The 25,372-nt window shown below is 42.3% G+C and overlaps 1 protein-coding gene across 1 annotated transcript in view; it reads left to right on the top strand.

Moving 5' to 3' along the window:
- LOC109031813 (beta-1,4-glucuronyltransferase 1) overlaps positions 1-25,372 on the top strand; it is a 255,217-nt gene that overhangs the window by 98,746 nt on the left and 131,099 nt on the right. The window lies entirely within an intron of this gene.

The following is a 25,372-nucleotide window of genomic DNA, read 5'->3' as shown; positions in this document are numbered from 1 at the left end:
TTTCTTCCAATATGCAGCAAGACTAGTTTTACTTGAAATCATTAATGTCTCATTTTTTTCAAAAACTGCTCTTAGGTGCCTTGTCCTCCAAGCCCCTTAATTCCAGTACTTTGGCCCGGCTATTGCACGTTGTTCAAAGCTTCGAACAGCATAAAGCTGAGAGGGAACATAGCTCGATTTAGAAGCCTGCCAAAACCGTTGTTGTGCGCGGTATGATTCAAGTAGACTAATGTTTTACTTGTGAGCGGTGAATTCAAATTTTCCGTAACTAATGTGAACTAAAAACGCTATTATCTCAAGTTACGAGCTGAGTTCAGCAATTTTCGATTCACGAATTGTTTTCTACGTGGTACTTTAATCACGAAAAATGTATCAGAATGCTTAAATTCTTATCTTGTCCTACTGGCTCATTCCATCGCATCGATTTTAGTAAGACACTAGTTTGATGAACATTCGATGAACCGTGGCGTGGCGTGAATGATCGATTATCGATGTTTCCCCATTTAAAGCTATAGTAAAGAATCGATCAATGAGGTGTTCGTTGCGAACACTCTTGTTCAGCGATCCCTCTCCATAGGTTTAAAAGGCAGATCAATCGATATATCGCAAAGCGCGCCGCGCTAGGATTTAATTTCGCTGCCTGCGCCGACCTTTTCTGAGACCGTGGCAAAGTTGCTCCATGAGGAGTTATGGTTGAAGCCTCACCGTAAAGCAGCCCTCGGTCGATTTATTACCGTCCTATTTTTTTTAAATTTTTTTTACAAAAAAGAACTTCTCTGATCCGCGATTGCCTTTGAGGATGGATATCGAATTGCGAAAGTTTTTGACAGATATATTGTCAAGTCCTCAAAAGCTCGATCCAGGGGTCACGGGTCGGGCAAGACCTCTGTCTACTTACCTACGCTTGAGCACTTAAATTATACAATCGCCTGTGACAAAACCAGCCAGGAATTTTTCGGGAATCATTCGCCATGAAATAAAAGAAACTGTGTATGACGATTTCATTGCCCCTAATTCGCACCATTGGCCCATTTCTTCCCGGAAAACGCGTCTTAAATAAGTGTGAAAAGTGATTACCTAGCTTCATCATACATAGTAACTAACTAACTAACTAACTCAAACTATGGAAAGGACACCACAACTACAGATAAATCATGACATCACGAGTCGTAATAAAACACTTTCAACTAATTAAGAACATTGAGAATAGAAAACGCGCTTAAGTTAAGGTGCCTTTTTTTCTACATGACACTGTATATTGACTAAAAGGTTTATCCTTGCTGCATGTTGCTTGTTGCATGTACAAAACTTCAATGGCTAAAAAGTCTTAACAGATGAAATGCTCCACAATAATTATCTTAAAGATCACCGTGACTTTTCTTCATATTTGTGAGAGAAGTATCAAAGAAGAGGTGATGAACGATGTCATTCACACGGATGATTCCGAATTATCTTCAGTATCACACTAATTACCATTTTGTTTCCTGTTTAACGTAAATTATGCTTCTACGGTGTCTTCCATTTCGTGTGTAGAAACTTACAAGAGGGTATTTAATGTTTAAAGCGCAGCTCCGGAGGGTCAAGAAGTCAGGTAGACACGCGAAGGTCTCTCGAAATGTTTGTCAACGGAGCAGTAGATTTATTTTTAAACTGTTTAATCTTGATATTTATGAGTATTTCGGAGGAGCCCGTTCCCTTTCGAAATGTTGACCCCGGTTGGAAATTATTTAAGTGCATAATTGCAGCGGTCACAATGACCCAAAAAGACAATGGACAAACGCAGGTAAGTGGGTCTGCGGTGTTGACTTATTTTTTTTTATTTTCTGAACCCGTAGCCGTAGCCACTTGGCCTTCTAATTTTTACCAGTGATCACTGATCACGGCACGCAACATGCAGTACAGCGGTGTTCCTGATGGGCCTGTTGCTAACTTCCGTTAGAGCAGAATAATGAGAGTTGTTTATTACAGTAAATGTATCAATAATCACGATGAAGGCATCGGAAAGTCTCAAATACGCCATTAATTTCACAATCTGCCTAAGAAATATGCGTTTTTTATGCTTTCCATGCTTTATGAGAAACGACCCTTATTTTTGCTCCAGCTCAAGTTTGCAAGAGGTCAATTTTTTACCGCCGCGCGAGGATTGCAAGTATTTATTTTTGAAGAAAATTATGAAAATGTTTCCTCGAAATTTTCATGCTACATCAATTTACGAACAAAATCTTCTGCAAAATCAGGAGAGAAACATTTTCAAATTTACCTGAAAATTCGTGATTTGTCGACGGCATTTTTGCAACGACTGATGGCTCATACGGCGCTCTGCCTTAGCATGCATAGGAGACTATTTACACGGTGTCTGCAAAATATTATTTCCCTGCCACCGCGCGACGAAAGTTGAGCGGCTAGCCGAGACAGGTTTTCATCAGTATGCGTTTTCGTGAGGGGGACTTTTCACCGTGCAATTGGTGACGTCATCGAGGAAGACGCGGCAACAAGGCCCTTGAGCCACGGTTCCACATGCAGTACTCGACGCAAAAGTGGACGCGCGATCGAGTACAGTGATTTTGAATCGTGTCACAGACGTTTTGCCGTAGTATCTGAAGGATCAGTAACGCCCTTTCCAGAAATTAGGACGTTCTGGAGTTCCCTTCAAAATTCTACCATTTTATGTAACTGAACTGAATGAATCTGCTGAAAAGTAAAAAAATTCCCCCAGCTTGTAAATTATGAAAACTTAGCGATCGAAAAGCAGTAAATGCGGTGAACTAAAAGTCATTTCCGACAAAACAGCAGTAATCCCACATGCTCCCGCGGAAGAGCTGTCCCTCCTACCGCTCTCGTGTGTTAAATAGTCTGCAGACATTTAACCTTAAAATTTCTCTGTTATTTTTTTAAAACGTGAATCAGCAAGTATGAAGGAGACTGCACATACGTGCAAACGTGCATACGTGTCTTGCCTGACGTGAAATAAGCAAGTTCCTTTTTTTAAAGGCAAAAGAAAACCCGATTCCGAACCGAAATTCCTACGGAATATTATCGAAAATTTTACGAAAAACAGAGGACTCAATCGATAAAATTTTCCAGGCGAATAGGACTCACCCTCTTTTTTCACTGAAAACAGAACTCCGACCATAGAACCCGTACCTACGAACCTACGGGCTATGGGCTATATAGACATACCGTCTGCGTTCCGGGTTCAGAGGCCGAAAGGTCCGGGCGTAGCACCCCGAGTAACCGAAACTACGATTCCAGGACCCGGAAATTTCGGCCTCTGAGCCTGGAACGAACGGCATGTCTATATAGCCCGTAGCTTTTTTTTTAGTGTTCAATACGTGGGTTTCGGACTTGTCGTTGCCCGGGTAACTTGGCGTGGCGTCGCGCGCTGCCCGCGGAAGCGTAGCTTTGGCGTGTCATCGCATGGTCATCGCGACCGGCGAATGCGACGAACACGGCTCGGGCGCGGGCGGGCGTCAGGGTGAATTATTCACTGATAGCATCTAAATATCTAATTATCGCGGCTAATTGTCATTTCCTGCCATCGGCCGATGCGATGGGCGCATGCGCAGGGAAGCGGTCGCGGCCGGCCACTGCGTCGCTCCTCAGAAACAAGGGCGTATCTCGATTCCCAGGTGAGTTCTGTTCTCCGTATAGCTTAATGTCTTCCGCGACTCATGCGAACCCTTGCGCCAAAGGGTTATACGCCCTTGCGCAAAAGGAGCGACGACTGAATGCGACGACCCTGTTTGCAAGGGTGCCGCACTGCGTTACGTTGTCCCCCATTGACGGACTCATTCAACGGGCCGATTATTGAAATTAATAGACAAATGGAGTATTAAGCGATCCTATTGGTAGAGTGGGTGGCTCCTATAGACTAAGGGAGACAATGATAAAGAATAAATAGGGTCTCTTGTGGGTTACCGTTTGTAGGGATGTTGTCTACCTTTTCTGTCTATTGCAGCCACTCGCTTCTACCAATAGGATCCCTCTACATACCTTTCGTCTTCTTTGTCTATAGATTTGTCTATCAATTTCAATTATCATCCCTCAGGAACGTTCACGAAACATTTTGATCTCTGGCCTCGAAACGACCAATGCATTTCGGGCGTCTGTCAACCCCATTGACAGACTCATTCAGCCGGCCTATTATTGAAATTGATAGACGAAGAAGACATAGGGAGTGTTAAGCGATCCTATCGGTAGAGTGGGTGATAAGTCCCATAGACTAAGGGAGAATATGACGGACTACCTTTAGGGTATCTCGTGGGTTGCCGTTTGTTAGTCCATTACCTACCTCTTTTCTCCATTGCAGTAACCCGCTTCTACCTAGAGGAACCCAACCCATCCATTTTGATCAAATATTTATTTAAGGTCACAATTAAAAATATAAAAAAAAGCTCCATATTTCGACAAGTTCGCACTCTCATTATACAGGTACTTTATTTTAAGTCATCATAAACAATCGATTTTAGGTGACGCCGCAGACCTGTCCCAATAGATATCGATTTTTCACATACGTTCAACACTGGAAAAAAAAGTCGCTTATATCTAGAGTCCACTTGAAAACAATGACAAGAAAAAGTACTTTTGATTCAATCGGATTTTTGCTTGAATCAAAAGGAAATCCGCTTAAATTAAGAGGCTTGGTTCTCGATCTAAGCAAAAATCCGATTGAATCAAGAGTATTTTTTCTGGTCAATGTTTCTAAGAGTCTCGAACTCTAGATCCAAGCGACTTTTTTTCCCAATGATGGTCGGAGCCCCTTTCCGTAACTTGCGAGATGGCCACCGTTCCCAAGAGCCTCATTATACCTCTTTACTCAGTGCGGTCATTTGAACAGGGACAGCTCCCGTCAGTCCGATCACATGCATCCTTACTCCGTAGCTGTTCTCTATTACATCCCACCTTTCAACGATCATCGCGCATCCTCTATCCACAATCTGTTGAGGTTGTTGACTGGTGAGTGTGACATGCTCGAGAAGCTGTTCCCTTAATCTGAGTCGATGGGACGACAAGCCCTTACTTTTGATCCTCCAAGCACTTCCTCGTGTTAACGGTATTTTCTTCACCAAGGTTGCCGTTCAAGTATTACCATCATTTTTATTTTTATTCGTTCGAGTATGTTTTTTATATTATTACGATCACTCTTTCAAGAAACCGTAATTTTGGCCTCAGGCCGTAAATGATTTATCTCAGAACCGCAGGTGGTTCCAGACACTTCGAACGAGGGGTAGAGGGGGTCCGGCGGGGGGCAGAAAATTTTCGAAATTTGAAGATCTAACATGCAGTTTGAGTGAATTTCGTCACGAATAATTTCCAAACATAAGCGCTCTTCCATCTTCTTTCCACCGCTCCTTCCTACCTTCTGTCCTCCCTTATTCCTCTTCCTTTTTATCGAACGTACGGCCCCTAAAAACTGCATGACATAACTTCAGAATTACTGACATGTTCAAACTTGCCCTGTAAAGGTACTTGGGTTTGGAGGTCGTAGAACACCAGGGGACCACAACTTTGTTGTACTTAAATTCTCACCCTGTCTAGTGGCTCGGTGAAGCGTTAGAATTGTAAATTGGGAAACATTACCATCGAAACTTTCATCGGGAAGTTTCGTAAGAGCTATCCCAATAAGCAAGTCAAAGCAACAGTGATCACACTCCACACATCCATCACTTCGTCCTTCTCCTGACATACGCACATAACTACACATGGGGATTGACCCTGTCGTCTATATAACTCAATGCTTTTCTGGGCTCATCTCTGAGTGTAGTTACGCCCTTTTGTCAGCCGAGCATCGACTTGTGCCGTGTTTTGTCCGCCCGCGTAGTCATCAATCGCAGGCGTTTTGCATGTCGGTCAGTGGCGAAGCGTGTATGATCGATTATCGATTTCTCCCCACTCGAATCAATGACGAAGAATCGATTATTAAGTGTTCGTCGCAAATACCTTGTTTATCGATCCTTTTCCATAGGTTTAAAGAGATCAATCGATATATCGGTAAGCACGCCACGCCACTGCATGTCGTCGGAGTCGGCAAGAAATTCGCCGGGCGACCAATTCGATTGACGTGCGGTTATCCGCAGACGCATGTTCGTGTATGTTGTGCGCGCGCGAGATGTCGTCGTCGTTTTGCGATGGAGATGCGGTGCGTTACCGACGGCGAGGCGTGATAATCGACAATCGATATTTTCTCATTTGAATTTATGGTAAAAAATCGATTATCATGACGTTCGTTTTGAGCGCCCTGATAATCGATCTTTTTTCGTGAGTTTGGCATATCAATCGATACATCGCATAGAACGCCACGCCACTGTGCGTTACCGTTCGCGTCCACGCTCTGACGCAACCGCTCCGAATTCGTCCATCAGCTCTCATCTCCGCTTGCTTAAATGCCATAAATTTCAGCAACGCTGCCACGCATTGGGAACTGAATATTTCCCGGCTGAGGAGTCTAGATTATCCACGTTTAATATGCGCCTTCACACAGAGAAGCAACAATTTTCCGAGCAGGCTGCATGCCGCGGTTGAATACAAAAAAAGAAGAAAAATGACTGAATAAAAAAGTTAATATCCTCGACAGGAGTTGATTTTATCAAGTTGCGAGAATCGTGTTGTACGTGAAAGTCTGACCGAGAACCATGCATCAGAATGCTTAAACTCGTACCTTGTCTACTGGTCCATTGGATTGCTTCCTTTTCCATTCGACTTCTCTCTCTATCGCTTTGACCATCAATTGGACGTATTTCTGCTAAATGGAACCAAAGACAGGTGGAAAAGAAGGGATGTGCTCGTTAGTCAAGGGTCGTAAGAATGAATGGGAATTATAAAACGCCAGTGACGTCGGCGTTGGCGACCGAGCCGAGGACCTGTGGAACTGAGTCTTTAACTCAGGAGCGGCTGCGCTACAGTTTCGCACAGGTTCGATTTCGGACAAATTTTTTCAGTGCACAATCTTGCAACGTCTCAACGCAGATCGGATTTAAAATCTTTTGCCGCAGCATCTTCGATGACGTCTATATATTTTTAGTCCAATTATTTTTAGTAGTGGTTTTTAGTACTGGGATTTTAATCGAAAGTGTTCCTAGTTTTTTAAGTAGTTTTAAGTGTTAAAAAATGAGTAATAATTTTACGATAGTTAAAGGTAACCGCGGCAAAGACAGCATCTCGTATGAAGGCTTTAAGTATTACAAATTTCGCCCTCAAAATTCCAGTATTCCTCTCTCATTTATTTTGTGTAGAATCGTAATATTTTTCGAATTATTTCACCATGAAAAGAAGAGGTTCTGAAATGTTGCTCCATAGTGCACTAAAATATAGCAATGCTTACCTTTTAGAATCAAAAGTGTGCGAAAGTGATAAACTGCCTCAGGGGCCCTGTCCAAGACGCTCTTATCACATGTCCACGGCTCATGAGTTAGCCTACAGTTGGCGCTTGGTTCCTTTTGACAGAAAATCAAATCCCTCTTTTCCATTTTCCCAAAGGGAATCGCGCCCACGTTTATATCGTGCCTTGTCCAACTTTCTAGAGCACACGCCATCTTTCCCACTCGTCTATAGTTCCGTTTAGCAGAAGTACGTCCAGTGTCAATAATGGGTCAGTTGCGCTGGCCACAGAATCGTGTTTTGATACTGTGCTCTTGTAGATAAGCTAATAGTAATAAGATCCGTCCAAACCGCGACTTTCTGCGTTCAGTATTAACCGAGTCATCGCCCTTTGAAAAGTCGGGTTTTTGACGTCACCCACCGCGGTAGTGACACACTTGGTTTCTTCCACTTTGCTTTCATTTCGGTTTCATGTTGAATAACCAGTGCTAATGTGCGTCACACCGACTGATGATAACAAAGTGGAAGAAACCAAGGGTGTTACTATACCGCGGTGGATGACGTCAAAAACCCGGCTTTTCAATGAGCGATATCTCGGTTAATATTGAACGCAGAAAGTTGCGGTTTGGACGTATCGTATTATTTTTAGCGAATCCTCAAGAATTAAGGCTCAAAACACGATTCTATGACCAGCGCAACTGGCCCATTACTCCGCCGGTCCCTTTTCGCATGATATTGTTAAAACTTTGTCTCTAAAATGAGTTCGAGATATCAATCCCTTAATAAAAAAAGTCGATGCGAGGAATTTAAGCTTTCGACCTTATCGTTGGAAGGACGCTCGTGAACACTGAAAAAAAATTTCTGGGCGTTTTTACCAAGGTCCGTTGGTACCTTAACCATCCCACTTTTTTTACCAATTATTGGTAATTTTACCAAGACGGACTGGTAAGCTCTCCTAAAAACCGGTATTTTTACTATTATTTTCAGGTAAGAATACCACTTTTATCGGTAATCAATTCCCGGTAACTTTGCCATTTTATCTCGGTAATTCGACCATAGTCGATAAAAAATATCGGCGTTTTTACCGGGGTCCAGTAAAATTACCGAGAAAGTGAATAATTTTACCGAGATTTTTCGGTAAAATTACCAATTCCATAAATGGTGATTTTACCAAGAAAAAACTGGGATCAAATAGAACCCTGAATTCTTGGTAATTTTACCCTTTTCTTAGTAAATACACCGAGATTTTTTTTTCAGTGAAGAATGGTGATTGGGTGTCTAACTTGGCAACAGCGCGGTGTCGGAGGGCGCTCACGAGGATGAGATCGAGGAATTATCGAGATTAGCCAGGCATCACGCGGACGCGGGTCCTAGTCAACGTCTTCGCAACGTTGGCATCGTTGAGGGTTGGCCGTCAGACGCGAGACGCGACGCGCCAATTACTCCGATTACGTTCGCCCAATTACGTCACGACGTCACCCGCTCCCACTTGCACCTTCCAGGACCTCACACTTCACTACCGTATCCAGACCTCGAAAATACCCTTAATACATTTGAAAAGTTTTGTATTGTATGCTCAATGGAGATGTTGCATGTGTGAGGAATTTGCGATTTGACCATTGCTTCTTATGTAAAAGTTCGCGAGAAACACGATGGTGCCACTGGTTTTCTCTGAAATCATCTCCCAAGCTCAAAAAAAGCTCTCAAGTTGAGGCCAAAATGGAGGGGATATCCCACCCTACCCTGAGAGTCCACCTCTACATCAAAACAAACTCTCCATGCAAAGATAGGGAGCAAATATATTAGCAGGGCTGTCACTTTATTTGGGGAGTCCAAAACTGAAAACACGGCAACCCTGCTAATGTATTTGCTCCCTATCTTTGTATGGAGAGTTTGTTTTGATGTGCAGGTGGACTCTCAGGGTAGGGTGGGATATCCCCTCCATTTTGGCCTCACTTGAGAGCTTTTTTTGAGCTTGGAAGATGATTTCAGAGAAAACCAGTGACACCATCGTGTTTCTCGCGAACTTTCACATAAGAATCAAAGGTCAAATCGCAAATCCCTCACACATGCAACATCTCCATTGTTTTGAACCAATCGATGTATTGAACGATTATCGGATACGTTCCATTGTGATTAAGGGAATTAAGCCTTGAAGATAGGATCCAATAAAATACCATTTTCACAAACTTTGGGTAAAACTCAACATTATAACTTTGAAAATGGACCCTTGCAAGGGAAAACAAGCTTTTGCCACTGCAAAAGTACAAAATAGACAGGGAAAAATCCTATGATTCCTACAAACTTTAAAGTACATGCAAACCCACATCAAAGTTTACAAAACTCACGATATAGTCTCTGTTGTATTTTGTATTCTCTCCAGTGGCAAATCATTTTCGCCCCTTGTAAGGATTCATTTCTCATGTTTTACTGCCGAAGTTTACTCGAAGTTCACAAAAATTGTCCCTTTCCGAAGCTCATAAGTACAGCATATGTTGGCGTTTGATTTAATGTAAAATCCCTCTTTTCCATTTCCACAAAAGGAATCACGTCCACTTTTACATTGTTTTTCATGCAGCTTTCTAGATCACACCCCATATTTCCCACCCATCTCTATAATTCCTTTTACAGGGTGTCTAGCATTAGGATTTTCCCAATTCTATGAGGATCTAAGTTCAATCAGGATTCAATCCCGATTTCATCAGGATTTGAGGATAAATCGGTCGTAAAATCAGGATTTGAGAAAAATATGAAATCAGGATGTAGCAGTCAAAAATGAGGAAAAATCAGGATTTCCCAAAATGAATAAAAACTAGGCACCCTGTTTTTATAGAAATACGTTCAGATAACAAGAATCCATGATGATTAAAAGCCCGGAGAGTTTCCACGATGCTTACTACACTCCAAGGCACCATTCCGTCGACCAGTGCTCTTCCAAAATAGTGCTTCAAATTGCGGTCGGTGCGGTTCGGTGCAGTGCAATGCTAAGATTTTCCCACAGGATCTCACTGCACCGGGCAGTAATTAAACAGCAAACCTGCCGACAGGCTCAAGAACCGGGAAGACTCACCACTCACCGCAGGCAGGGTTGCCGGATGTCCCTATCGACCCACCTCATGTCCGTGACTTTTTCGCGGAAAACTGATTGAAATATGGAAGACAGGCAATGCTGACAGGCCCCTGGACCCAGCGGTAAGGGGTGGGAGAATCAGCGCTTACTCAGTGGTCTGACGTGATGTGAATCATTCCATGGCTTCGATGCCACATCTGAAGGATTAAATCCTCCTGGTTACTAATATCGCCCCTCAGACAGTGCAGGTGTCTGAACTTGGGAAAATTTCACTCAAAAACTGCGAGAGAGGATGTCCTCGGTTTTTGGCCGGGCTGGATTGAGAGTGAATACAACAAAATAATTGATTCTATCAATATGCACGTGTTTACGCAACATACACGCTGATGTTGTAAAGAGACATTTTTTTTTCAAATTTTGAATTGATTTTCTCCCGCCTTTTTGATCAGGATTCCTCTTTAAAAATGGCAATGGATTAATTTTGTCGAGTCATTTTCATGTGAAGTGTACAATTATTTGTATCTCCTTGGGGACGTGAGAGGCGGCAGGAGATTAAAATACCAGAAATAACTAACTACTAATTATTTAATTAAAAATTTTAGAAAGTGTGGAAATCCAGCAATTATCAACCCACAAATAAATAGCATTACGCTTTTAGATACCCCCCCCCCATCAGAAAAAGGCACAGGCGGGAGGGGGGGAAGGCGGCCAGGGCACGATTTCTCCCTAAAATTCAGCTAAAAGATCCTCGGACTTGCCTTTTTTAGCAGTAATTCGGGGGCCCCATTGGGCACGCCATAAGACGTATTGCAGAGCCCCTCAGCGGGCTTATTATTGAAATTGATAGACAAAGCAAACATAGGGAGTGTGGAGCGATCCTATTGGTTGAAATGGGTGGTTCCTATAGACTAAGGGAGAAAAAAATGGACTCTATAGGGTCTCTATGGGTTGCCGTTATAGTTAGTCTATTACCTTCCTCCTTTGTCCATCGCAACCACCCGCTTCTACCAGCAGGATTCATCCATACCCCTTCTGTCTTTTTTGTCTATAGCCTCTTCCGTCAATTTCAATAATCGGCCCGCGGGCTTCTTTTGAGCCTTTCCTTCTTTTATCAAAGAAAGAACAAATCCTCTTTTTGACGGGGAGCGGCGAGCTTTCTTGAGGATGAGAAATGAGTTTCGAGGCCGAAGATGTAGCAACTCGGTGCGCGCGGTACGAATATTGCCGGCCGGTGCCCGTGTACCGGGCGCGAGGTATCCCTCATCTCTATGGGTTTCCTGTAATTATAATTATAAGTCGGTAGTCGAGTTCTCTCGTATGCCCGGTTCAAGAACCTCCTGCACCCAGCACTCAAGGTCGTTGCGACTCCTCGCTCTAGCCTGAGCTTTGAGAACCAGCCCCCCCCCCCCCCCTCCCTCGGCCACGTAACTGAAAACGATAGCGAATTCCCAGACGTGAGCAAGGATTAAAAAAGAATTTCCATCACGGATTTGAACGTGGCGTGCAGAATGCAGTTTTGCGACACTTGGATCACGATATAAATTCACGCGAGTGTTTCAAGCTGCGCCTTTCTCGCAATTTTCCGGACAAAGGGTAGTGCTCCCATTTCCCGGAACTAGTTCTGAATTCCGGAACTTTTGAGATTTTCTTGAATTTTTCCTGGAACTTTTGAAATTCCCGAAATGTTCCGGAACTTTCTGGGAACTTTTGAACGAATCTAAAAATGATCCCGAAACTTTTGACGGATATGGAATGGAAGCACTCAAGAGGAAGCTTTTTCATCCTAAGGTTATAGGGGCGCATACTGTTCATGACCATGCGGTACCCAAATGTGCCGCTTTTGGACATTAAACTGAAAGCTGTACACTTTTTTCATAGTAAAAGGATTTAAGATGACATTACCCTCCCTGTATAGGTAATCTAGACAGATCCACGGAGGCAGAATACTCAGTGCGGGGCAATTTTTGTAAAGTTGAGACAAGAAATATGATTCTCATATCTCAACGGATTATGTCTTTTTTCCTGTGCCGTTGTTTCTACAATGAGCCTCAAGTATTAATTGCCACTTATAAATTGGCGGCTGAGTGTTATTTGGCGTCATTTTTGCGAGGCCTAAGAGGGCACCGTAAGTAGAGGATGACTACCAACCTCCAACAAGATCCTCGCCCTACAGGAAAAAAATGCCCTATGAACATTTGAGAGTTGCCTAATTTCCTCTGATAAAATGTTTATTTTCAAGGAGGGTCATGAATACTTTCCCTTGAAGTTTTCTTATGATTTAGATCTGGTTTTGAATAAAATTCTGTAAAAAATTCAAAGAGAAATGTTTAAAGAATTCCCTTGAAATTCATATTTTGTCAAAGGAATTTTGGCAACGCCTGAAGGCCCATACGGCGTTCCTCCTTAGCACTGCAGATTACAGTGGCGGGCCGTGAAAGATCGATTTTCGATATTTCCCCGTTTGAAACTGTGGTAAAGAATCGATTATTAGGGTGTTCTGCGAACACCTTGGTTATCGATCATTTTCCATAGGCTTCAATGGCAGATCTATCGATAGATCGCGAGGCACGCCACGCCACTGGCAGATTAGGATTAGGAACGTGGCCGAATCCAAGCCCACCCTCGCGTATTCGCATGCAAATCCGTCGTTTAGCGATCCGTCAAAGCCAGCATCATCCGCCACGTGCAATTCAATTGTGAAACGTCAATTACATCGTAATTGAATCGCATTTATTCCAGCCTCGCCACAAGGAGATTTCGGCTCTCGTCTCCGCGCCGTACAGAGGCCTTTGAGAGGCGGCTCAGCGCGGAGGTCATGTCAATTTGCCGACGGATTATATCATTACAGCGCCGTTCTGCGGTTTTCAAATTGCTCGAATTTAATTTGTGTAAACAGCCTGCGAGGGCGGGCTCTGTGACCGAATTTTTGAAGGCAGGCTCCATTGGAGCTCATCCGAGCAATGACAGTCCCTGAAAAATCGCAATTTCAAAGTGATTCTAACTTTCTGTCTTCACGGAAAAAAATTTTCTTGAATTATTATTGTGACTCAAAGCGTCGTTTCTTGTAGACAAAATTTGGTTTTCGTGAGTTAAATCCGCGTGGATTTATCTTCAGTTCAATTTTTTAGTTAAAAAAGCGTCGCTTTGCAATCGTTAAGTTTAAGTTAAGAAAACGATAACTCAAAAAACCAAATTATGTCGACAAGAAATGTCGCTTTAAGTGAAAATAATATCTCAAGATTTTTTTCAGTGAATTCTTTTTCTTCGAATGCCCATTTGAGGTTTCCTTATTTTCTTGATGAAGATATTCATCGGAAACAAGCAATGACGCTAGCCTTTTGTTATTTGATCAAATAAATGGAATCTTGAAAGAAAGGTAACAAGATAAGGGTATTTGCAGTCAACCAGACGTTTTTTCCCCCTCTAGAATACACGTGCTAACTAGCATGAATGCGTGCAGTTACCTCAGTGACCGTAGTTGGGTTTGGTTGGGTTGAGCAACTATACAAACTCCGCGGCAAAGCGGAGAGTATCACCGGGATTTGAAGGCGCTCTAAGACGGGGACGTCCTTTTGAAGCTCTTCCCTAATAAAACCTAGCATAGATGTGAGGTGGATCTTATATAAACTAAGGAGGAAAATGATGGACTAACTGTAGGGTCTCTTGTTGGTTGCCTTTTATTTACTTCATTGCCTACTTCCTTTTTGCACCTTTCAATAATCAGCCCGCCTGGTTTCAAGTAGCTAATATTCGCGAAAATAACCCGTATTCCATTCTGGCATATCTCAAGTATTTAGTGGCTCGGCATTTTCGGAGCCCTTGACCTGGAGCGAGCAGTGACCAGACTCGGAGGTCAACGAGAAGCCCCGTGAAGGAGGCGCAAATGATGCTGGGCTCCTCCGACTCCGAGCCGACTGCCAACATTTATGTGAGGTAATTATATCGAACGTTAACATCCGTATAACTAATGGCCGATGACGCTGCAGCTTCGGCCAAAACAAACGAATCCAGAAGGAAATAAACGAAAACAGACGTGATGAAGACGAGCCCCATCTCAGTTGTCGAATTTAAGTGGAAAATCGACAATTAATCATACGCCCCTCTAGGCTGCATTAGGGTACCTTTATAGGGAGAGTATGGTCACTGCGGTTATCACCTCTGATTGACTTGGCCATCTTAGGCTAAATAGAGCCCTCTAGGCCTCAAAAATGGCGGACGCTGTAAGAAAATTTAAATACAAAATAACTCAAAATGTAGTTTTATCGGTTATGTATATCGCAACGAGAACTTTACATGCAACCTTGCAATGTAAATTGTTGGTCTTTTTACTAATTCTTCCAATTTTTTCCTTGGTTACTCGTAAAATTGAGACAAATTTTGAACAGAAATTCCACTGCCATGTTTTTGTTAAAATTTGAATTTTTCCAGTGTAATGTAAACTGTTGGTCACTTTACTAATTTTATCAATTTTTTCCTTGGTCACTCGTAAAATTGAGACAAATTTTGAACAGAAATTCCACTGCCATGTTTTTGTTAAAATTTGAATTTTTCCAGTGTAATGTAAACTGTTGGTCACTTTACTAATTTTATCAATTTTTTCCTTGGTCACTCGTAAAATTGAGACAAATTTTGAACAGAAATTCCACTGCCATGTTTTTGTTAAAATTTGAATTTTTCCAGTGTAATGTAAACTGTTGGTCACTTTACTAATTTTATCAATTTTTTCCTCGGTTACTCGTAAAATCAAGAAAAATTTTGAACAGAAATTCCGCTGTCATGTTTTTGTTAAAACAAATTGGATTATTCCCAAGTAATGCAATTTGTCGATCACTTTACTAATTTTATCAATGTTTTCCTCGGTTACTCGTAAAATCGATAAAAATTTTGAACAGATATTCCGCAGTCATATTCGTGTTGAAAATTGAATTTTTCTATCCATTTTGCAACGTTGCAATGGGGTTACGTTCCTCCTTCTGGGAATGGACGTAGTGTCGGTCATGCTTGCATTTTCGGAGGGAAATTGAAATCAAACCGAAAACGAATTTGCTCTCGTGACGGCGGAGGAAATGAATGCGATTAAAGCTTGAATTCCGCAGAGCAGACGAGCAAGCAACTGAGTATGACCAGAATCGCTCGTCTTCGGAAATCCGAACGTCTTCACCACGTATTTTAATTTGTAACAGTCGGACAATTAGCGTAATATCTCTAATTCTCACATTTTCACACTCCACACTGTCGATACTTCGCACTGTCTTTAACTTGCTGTATCCGGTAGGAATTCTTCCGTGCTAGGGAAAAACACCCAATGAGATTTCACACCTTGCCTTATCTTCCCTCTTTTGAAATTAATTTTTGAGAAAAATTGTGAATATGTCTACGTAAAATTTCTGATACTTTAGCTGACATCGCGATGAAAATTCTCTGAAAAATTGGACGTAAAATATTCACAAATATTCTTGGGAATTCGTGTTTTATCAAAGAAAATTTGGCAGCGTGCGAAGGTTCATACGGCGTTCTGCCTGAGCAGGGTAACATTGGCAAATGACGAGTGGAACGCCTTAGAATGATTCTGAGAATTGTTTCAAAATCACAATTTTTGTAGGATACACTGCATATCAAAGTTAACAGAGGGTATGAATTCGATCGATAAATGAAAATGTGCATCGATCGACACCGATTCGATCGAAAAAGTATTATTAAACCGATGCTGATTCGAATGACATGAATCGATCGAAAAATAAAAACGTGAACCGACCGATGTGATTCTATCGACACCGATTTGATCGATAACCGTGAATTGATCGACAAACCTGTGAATCGTTCGACAAACCTGTAAATCGTCTACAACGGTTTTTTTTGGGTGGGATGGAAGAATTTGATTCCATTGCACATGTTCCACAGAGCACGAAATTTAGTGTGTTAGCAACTTAAAATTAGACTAGAGCAGCTCTAAATTATTCCCGCGCTTAGCAACTTATCAGGCAGAAGCTTCGGTTGCGAGCTCTGCACATGGAATTTAGACGGTTTAGGTAATCCACGCACGGATGAAGACTCCCATAAAACTATTTTTATTTCTTCAGTCAAAATGGAAATGAGATTCGGAACGTGTTTTACTGTTTGTTCCGCCGTATCATCGGTTTTATTGCAAACCGAGATCAATGTACTTACTCTAGCACGACTGCTTCATTTTACCATGTTATTACGGAGCAGACAGCTCGGCTCGAAACCAAAAAGTCAGTTAAGTCGAAACGACAAAAATAATTAGAATTCGATAACTTTAGCCGACAAGGTTTTTTTCAGATATAACAAAAACTAACCGAGACCGTGGAACGAGAGAATGTCTCCAGAGAAAGGAGCTCCTTTTTTTTAAGATTTCGCATGGAATCCTTGCCCTTCAAATATCTAGAAAGAAGTGACTGTCTCGAAGATGTTTCTCTTTTATTTAAGGCTAATGCATCAGTGGGTGCACAGATGCGGTGGTAATTCGAACAATTTACCGCTGCTCATAACCTGTCGGAAAGTGGTGAAAGGGAGTAAGGACTGAAGCGGAAATATGCAAATGTCAAGTGGGCGCGGGCGGCGCACAGTGGATCGAGTCAATTGGAAGGGTCGGACATGAAATGTTTGATCAAAACTGCAAATTTGTATGTTCATTCCGCCACATTTTAAACTTTAAGAGGAGGTCCTGGAAGAAAATTTCACGAGGAAACCAGTGAAACCACTTTTAAAACTTCAATGTTTCATGGAAACGGAATTATGAGCGTTTAAAGTTTCCAAATGTTATCCAACCTTCCCTATTGACTCGATCCACTGTGCGGCGTGGTAAATCATCGTTTGTTTCGATCCTGGGAAGAGCCAAATCCCATCGTCAATTCCATCTGATGCCATCCGTCTGCATTTCATCTTTCTCCTTGATTCTTTCCCCGAACAAAACTGTTGCCATCATGGTTAGGATACAAAGTTTGAAGAGTTAACTTTAAGGCGCCCGTCCCTCGCACAAACTGAGGGCTTCCACGGGCTCAACTAATGACAACTCCCGTAAATCTTTGAAAAAGTGAGAAGAACTAAAGTGCCTTCAATTTTGAACACGCAACACGCACATCCGTGGAACACGAATAGTTGCATCAAGGCGCTACAATCAACTCAGTCTAGTCTTCGTAAAGTGGAAGCGCCTCCAATTTTTGAACATGCAATACGCACACCCGTGAAACACAAATAGTTGCATCAAGGCGCCTTGACCAGCGAAAGTCTTCGAAATTTCACTCTCCATCTCTATGTAGTAATGATAATCCTCCATTTAAACCTGTGCTGAATAATCGATTCGGATCACGTGACACCTCCGAAAATCGACTTTTTTCCATACATTTAAATGGAGAGAAAACAACGATGCCAACCCGCTGGATCCGCCAACGATTCCGATCGCGGTTGCAACGTCGGAGGGCGTGGTGCATCACCGTTCCTTGTGTCTCTCGCAAGTCCAACTTTCCATGATTTTATTAAAATTCCCGGGTGTTTTATGGCTCGCGTGATAAAATTCATCCCGGCCCCACATGATCCCGCCCCCTTTTATGCTAATACTCTCGGCACCCTGGCCTTTTCCTCCCCCCCCCCCTCGCACCACTTCCACCCCCACCTTGAATTAACCGGGGACGGAGCCTTAATGACTTTTTCCCTCGTTAAGTCAGTCGTCGGGATGGAAATTCTGGAGGGTGGGGGCTTCGTGAAAAGCTTCTCTGCTCAACCGAGTCGCTTTTAAAACGGAGCTCTTGCATGTGTCAGGAATGTGCGATTTGAGTATAGATTCCTGTGTAAAATTTCGCAAGAAACAGAATGGTGCCCTGGTTTTCTTTGAAATCAACTTTAAAGCCCAAAAATTGCTCAAAGTTGAGGCCGTAATGGAGGGGATATCCCACGTATGTGTACCCGAAGAGTCCTCCTCTGTATCAAGACAAACTCTCTTGGAGGTTCCAGGACATTTCGGCAACGATTTTTTGTCCGCGCACCTGGTTTGTCCAGTGGTTTACGTCCACGCGTAAAATAAGCAACTTTTGCTTGGTCCAAGCATTATATTTTAGCCCTTATGTAAAATCATATTGATACTATCGAAATTAGAAAATTAAGCGAGAAGGAGGTGTTGTTATGGTGATTGGTGACTCATTTTTTAAATGAAATATTACTTTCTCCTTTTGATTCATCTTTTCAAATTGTCATTGGTGAATATTTGATTTTATTTCTATCCTTAAAATTGTCGATATGAAGTATACCTTATATACACTTTTTTCTTTTTTTAAAAAAAATATTACTTTATTTTTAAAAACATTTACATTTTTAAAACGTGGCAAGTCCGTTCTAAGAGATGGCATCGATATTAATATCATTAAGCCGTAGCGGTGTTAAAAGAAGCTGTACAAAAATGAATGAAAGAGGGGGAAAAAACCAAGAAGCACGCAATCATTGGTATTTTTACATCGACCTTTTAGAGTCAAATGCGGCCAATTTTGAGCGTTTGGTTGCGCGTGCACCACGCTGCAGCACAGTAAAAGCACAAAATATAAAAGAAAAAATTAAAGTGCTTTGGAAGTTATTAATTTCACACGGAACCACCTTAATATTTACAAAACACACATTATATTTTCCTTTACATATTTTTTCCATCTATTTAAATGAGAATAATCCACGCAGAGTGTGCAAAAATTTCAAAATCACGAGTTGAAAAATGCTGACTCCGCGAGTTTAAATATTAGAGCCGAACACAGAGCGAAGCGGCCTACAAACCTAAGTGGATACTTCACGCATTGCGCAATGCTTGAAGTATCCACTTAGGTTTGTAGGCGCCAATGCACGTTGCGCGTCGACCGCCCTCTCGCGCGCCGCGCCGCAGCGAGCCACGGCGCTATAAGCAACTATTTCACAACAGAGGTGTTGCACAGTATCATACGAAATTGAAGGCGCTCCAGCATGTTAAGGATGACAGGCATCCTTTAAGAGTACGGAGCTTTCCTCGCAAAATAAATCAAGATACCCCGGCACAAAAAGAGAGCTGTAGTCCAAAAACTCAGTGAGTGATAGCATCCGTATTTAATGACGTTTAGCATAATTTTTGAATGTCATTAGAGAAAAAAAGTGACTCGATTTAGGCAGAAACATCCTTGAGTATGCAGTCAAGAAGAATTTATTTTAAATCAAGACGAAAGTAGCTGAATGAAAGCGGGTTTCTGTTTGATGTGAGTGACTTTTCTTTTTATGTAAGCATCTTTTCTTAAACAAACATTATTTTCTTTATTGATTCATGAGGAAATTCTCTCGGCGGTAAATTCAAGCTTAGATCTGCTTGAATCAAGTCACTTTTTCCTCTTATGAAGTTCAAAAATCATGCTAAACGTTCTTGAATACAGATACTAGGACTTACATGTATTCACATATGGACTTATTAACTTTGGGTCTCAATTGGTAAGTGGACCAAAACTCCCCGCCGAAAAAACGCGTGAACGTAAACTACGAAAAAAAATAGGTGCGAGGACAAAAAATCGTTGACGAAATGTCCTATAACCCTTTTGGAGTCCCAAATAAGGCAACCGTGTCAATGTATTTTATCCTCTTCTATCCTTTATTTTATTGCATGGTGAGTTTTTCGTGATATAGAGGTGGGCTCTCAGGGTAGCGTGGGATATACCCTCCATTACGGCCTTAACTTAGAGAGCTTTTGTTGAGCTTCGGAAAGAAAACAAGTGGCACCATCGTGTTTCTCGCAAAATTTTACAAAAGAGATAGTTCTTAAATCGCGAATTCCTGACACATTAAAGAGCTCCAAAGTTACTACGTCATTCGATGGTTCCACCCATAGACAAATGAACTATGTTTGATACAGATCGTTTCGCCGCGCTTTTTGAGATCGGAACCACATATAATGGAGATGTTGGATGTGTGAGGGATTTGCGATTAGGTAAAAGTTCGCGAGAAACACGATGGTGCCCCTGGTTTTCTCTGAAATCAACTCCCAAGCTCAAAAAAAGCTCTCAAAGTGAGGCCAAAATGGAGGGGATATCCCACCCTACCCTGAGAGTCCATCTCTATATCAAAACAAACTCTCCATACAAAGATAGGGAGCAAATACATTCGCAGTGATGCCGTGCTTTCAGTTTTGGAGTCCCCAAATAAAGTGGCAACCCTGCCAATGTATTTGCTCCCTATCTTTGCATGGAGAGTTTGTTTTGATGTAAAGGTGGACTCTCAGAATAGAGTGGGATATCCCCTCCATTTTGGCCTCAACTTGAGAGCTTTTTTTGAGCTTGGGAGATGATTTCAGAGAAAACCAGTGGCACCATCGTGTTTCTCGCGAACTTTTACATAAGAATCAATAGTCAAATCGCAAATTCCTCACACATGCAACATCTCCATTCCACGGTGAGCATTAAATCTCGCATCTACTTACTCGAGCTTTTTGTCGCCGGTCGCTAGATATAAGTGGCAAGACGTGAATGATCGATTATTGTTATTTCCCCATTTGAAGCCATGGTAAAGAATCGATCATTAAGGTGTTCGTCACGAACACCCTATCTATCGATCCTTTTCCATAGGTTTAAATGGCAGATCAATCGATGTATCCCACATACCACTGACCACACTGTAAAAAAAATTCTCGGCGTTTTTACCAAGGTCCGTTGGTACCTCTACCATCTCACTTGTTTTACTAAGTATTGGTATCTCACCAAGACAGACTGGTAAGCTTACCTAAAAACCGGTATTTTACTGTTTTTTTCAGGTAAGAATACCACTTTTATTGGTAATCAATTCCCGGTAACTTTGCCATTTTATCTCGGTAATTCCACCACAGTCGATAAAAAATATTGGCGTTTTTACCAAGGTCCAGTAAAATTACCGAGAAAGTTCAATAAGTTTACCAATATTTCTCGGTAAAATTACCAATGCCATAAATGGTAATTTTACCAAGAAAAAAACTGGGATCAAATAGAACATGGGGTAATTTTACCCTTTTCTTCGCAGAGATTTTCTTTTCAGTGCAGATACGTCTGCCTTGCCGGCCGACCGCGGCCACCGACTCGGAGGCAAAGCACCGCGGGTTGCATAATTAGCGCTTAAACGGCGCAGCGGCGACGCGACCGACCGTTAACCGCAAGACCCGACTCCCGATTGCCGACGCAGCGGAGCGCCCGCAGCCGGAGCGGTCATTCGGCCGATCGCACGAAAGCTCTCACGCTTTTGAAAAATTGCACAAGCCACCGACAGGAAAGCTATAGAACGGATCTCGTGCGCCTTCCGCCCGCGGCGAGGCGTGAAAGATCGACTATCGATGTTTCCCATTTGATGCTATGCTAAAAAATCGATTATGAAGGTCCTCGATGCGAACACCCTGTTAATCGATCCTTTTCGTTATGTTTAAGTGGCGGATGAATCGACCATGGCCGCTCCGATAAAAAACAAACTTCAAGTTCACTATCACGGACTCCTGGAACGGACTTATCTCGTGGCTTCGCTCCGTTGCTTTGAAGTTTGAGTCGGTCCCGAGCTTTATTTTGATGAGTTTGCAGCGGGCCGATTATTTAAATTTATAGACAAAGCTATAGACAAAGAAGACATAAGGAGTATAGGGCGATCCTATTGGTTTAAATGGATGGTTCTCATAGACTAAGGGGGTAAATGATGGACTAACTATCGGGTCTCTCGTGGGTTGCCGTTAGTTAGTATACCTTTGTCCATTGCAACCACCCGCTTCCAACAATAGGATCCCTCCATATCCTTTTTGTCTTCTTTGTCCATCGCTTTGTCTATCAATTTAGAGGGCTCTTTTCTATGGTACCGTGCTAAGAAAACGCCGAATGAGCCATCAGGCGTAGGCGTTGCCAAAGTTCCCTCGACAGATCACAAATTTTCATGGAATTTTGTGATAGTCTCATTTCAAATTTTTCCGAAGATTTCATCTGTAATTTGATCTAGAAGGTCTGATAATTTCAAGAAAAAATGTTCGAAACTTTCCTCAAAAATAAATATGAAATTAAGTTGCTGTTTAGACGGATCTTTTCATTTTTAGCAGGTCTACAAAAATCAGGTATCAAAATACGATTCTTTGACCAGCGCAACTGACCCATTTATTTAATGCAATCTCCTCATCATAGTATGTTATATTCCGTGTTCATTTATGCCTTATAACAAGAGCGTTTTGTTTTTATGTTTCAGGTTGGTGTCACCAAGTATCTCTTAGCGACAAAGTTTTCCTACAGCTGACAACTGCTGATCGTGAGTGACGAATCCTATTGTAAGCATCTTTTGGTAGAGATTACTTGTAAGCTCAATGTATGCGAGGTTACGTGTTGAGCCAAGTGCATTACACTTCAGAAACCATTATTCTCTGAAATAAATAGGAAGTGATCCGTTAAAGTATTTCGCAAGTATTAGAGACGGAAAAAAACCCACACGAAAAAATGGATAAAGGAGGCTAGGGCAAGAAAGATAAGAACCAACCTCAAAATGCCTTGGACGTTTCGAAGCCAGAGATCAAAATCGTGAACGTTCCTAAAAGATGATTATTGATATTGATAGACAAAGCTGCAGTAAAAAAAAAAGGTATGTGGAGGGGTCCTATTGGAGGAAGCGAGTGTTTGCAATAGACACAAAAGGTAGATAATATCCTAACCACGACACGGCAACCCACAAGAGACCTTATTTTGTTATGATTTTTTTCCTTAGTCTCTAAGAACCACCCATTCTAACCAATAGGATCACTCTATGCACCTTATGTCTTCTTAATCCATCGATTTGTCTATCAATTTCAAGAATCAACCCGCTGATGGCTTTTCAAAGCGTGGAAAACCTCTCTTCGAGCACATTCTATTTATTCAATACAGTGAACAACGGTTTCTAGAGTGTTGATTTTGGACAACACCAACCAGGGTGCCCATGTACGTTGTCGATGGAACTTGACAGAGTGGGTTGTGGGTTGTGCGGTGAGCGGTGAATAGTGCAACGGTGCGAACAAACATGTCTCGTTTCTCGGTGCACTTTATCACGACTTTCGCCAATAATCAGACCGGGTGCTGGATCGCCAGCCGCAGCCCATAACGAGCATTTTAAGTAGCTTTTCTTCGCAGCCGTCCTACCGAAGAAAGCCGGTGGCGATTTTTAAAAGTTGGCAACACTGATTTTCTTCCATTTAAATGCATGTAAAACAATCGATTCTTGGTGAGGCAGCTTGCTTTGCCCAATATCGATACTTTTAATGGACTTTAGTGAAGAAAAATAATAATGCCAACTTGCGAAATCACCACTGAAGAGAGTAACAAGTGCCGAAATGAAGTTTTCAGAAAATAACCCCAAAAACTTCCGGACGGAATATATTGAATGAATCCACTGTTCTTCTAAAAATTGAAATAAGTTACTTTATTTACTCCTCACCTCCCTTTTTCATTTCAGACACCTAAACCCACCAGTTTGATCACTCCACCTTCCTTTTGTTTTCTTTGTCTATCACTTTGTCTATCAATCTCAATAATCAGCCCACCGATGAGTGCGTCGCCCGTTCGCTGCCGTGCATCATACCACCCTCCACTCCCCCTTCCCCTCTGGAAACGGAAGTCTATGGAATATCGGAGCTTTAACTGAGTGGAAGGAATCGGTGGCCCGTTAATCGGTGATTAAGACGCTGCTGCGAAGTGACATGAATCGCGGCGACGCAGCGGGCGACCCGAGGCCCGCGACGGCGGCGGCGGCGGCGCGGCGCGGAAAAGAGCGGAAGAAAAGAAAATCCATTGAAAAAACAAATCGGAGGTTCATTAACTCTTTAAACATGGATACGCGCAAGGAACGTCTCGTCTCGGAGCCGCGCGAGGGAAAAATACGACCTCATTCATCTCCAGATTGACTCTGGGTTAATCCATCGTTGCCACACTTCGCTCTACTAACCTCCGAAATTTCGTCCTCGTCGGTCGTCGCCAAAGGTGTTGAAGAACCCCGCAAACTTCTTGTGTGCTTTGATCTATTTCCCATTCTATTATTGCATTAGACTCGTCTCACTGAGAAAAAAACTTCGGCCTTATGAACCGAATGTACGTCGTTCAAAATCGTCCGTATTGTTCGGTTTATGTAACTGCTTTCCCGGTTCTGGGAAATGTATCCTTGGTTCATGCAACCGAGCTTTTTCGTTCATTCTGTTCGGTTTCAATGCGCGGTTGTACGAACCGAGAATACAATTCCCAGAACCGAGAGAGCGGTTACAAGATTCCAGCAAAACGGCCGATATTGAACACCGCACAATCCGTACATCCGGTTCATAATATGACCGAAGTTTTTTTCTCCGTGATGGATGCTGATCAAATGTCACTATTGCGCCAACTTTCTACGAACTACCATTTCCGCACGATCTGCGGTTAAAGTTTCCATTATTGGTCAGTTGCGCTGGTCATAGAATCGTGTTTTGAGCCTTAATTCTTGCGGATTAGCTAAAAATAATACGATCTGTCCAAACAGCAATTTCCTCCGTTCAATATTGACCGAGATATCTCCCCTTTAAAAGACGAGTTTTTGACGTGACGCCGTGGTAGTGACACCCTTGGTTTCTTCCACCTTGCTTTCATCAGTCGATGTGACGCATATTTGCACTGGTTGCGAACTGGGGTGAAAAGAAGGTGGAAGAAGCCAAGGGTGTTACTACCGCGGTGGATGACGTCAAAAACCCGACTTTTCAGAGGGCGATATCCCAGTTAATATTGAACGTAGAAAGTTGCTGTTTAAATCGATCTTATTATTTTTAGCTACTCTACAAGAATCAAGCATCAAACCACCATTCTGAGACCAGCGCAACTGACCCATTGTTGAATCGTTATCGAATGATCCTGATCTATAAATTCCTGTGTTTATGATGCTTTTTATATCAATTAAGGTCATTCGATATCGATTCAACAATCCAGCCGCAGAATCCAAGTCGCTCTCGACGGACAATCCGGCAGCTGGCAGCAAATTACGCAGATCATC

The sequence above is a fragment of the Bemisia tabaci genome, chromosome 2 (genome assembly GCF_918797505.1).
Source record: "Bemisia tabaci chromosome 2, PGI_BMITA_v3".
In the NCBI taxonomy this organism is placed as follows: Eukaryota; Metazoa; Arthropoda; class Insecta; order Hemiptera; family Aleyrodidae; genus Bemisia; species Bemisia tabaci.
This window is presented reverse-complemented; position numbering and strand designations above follow the sequence as displayed.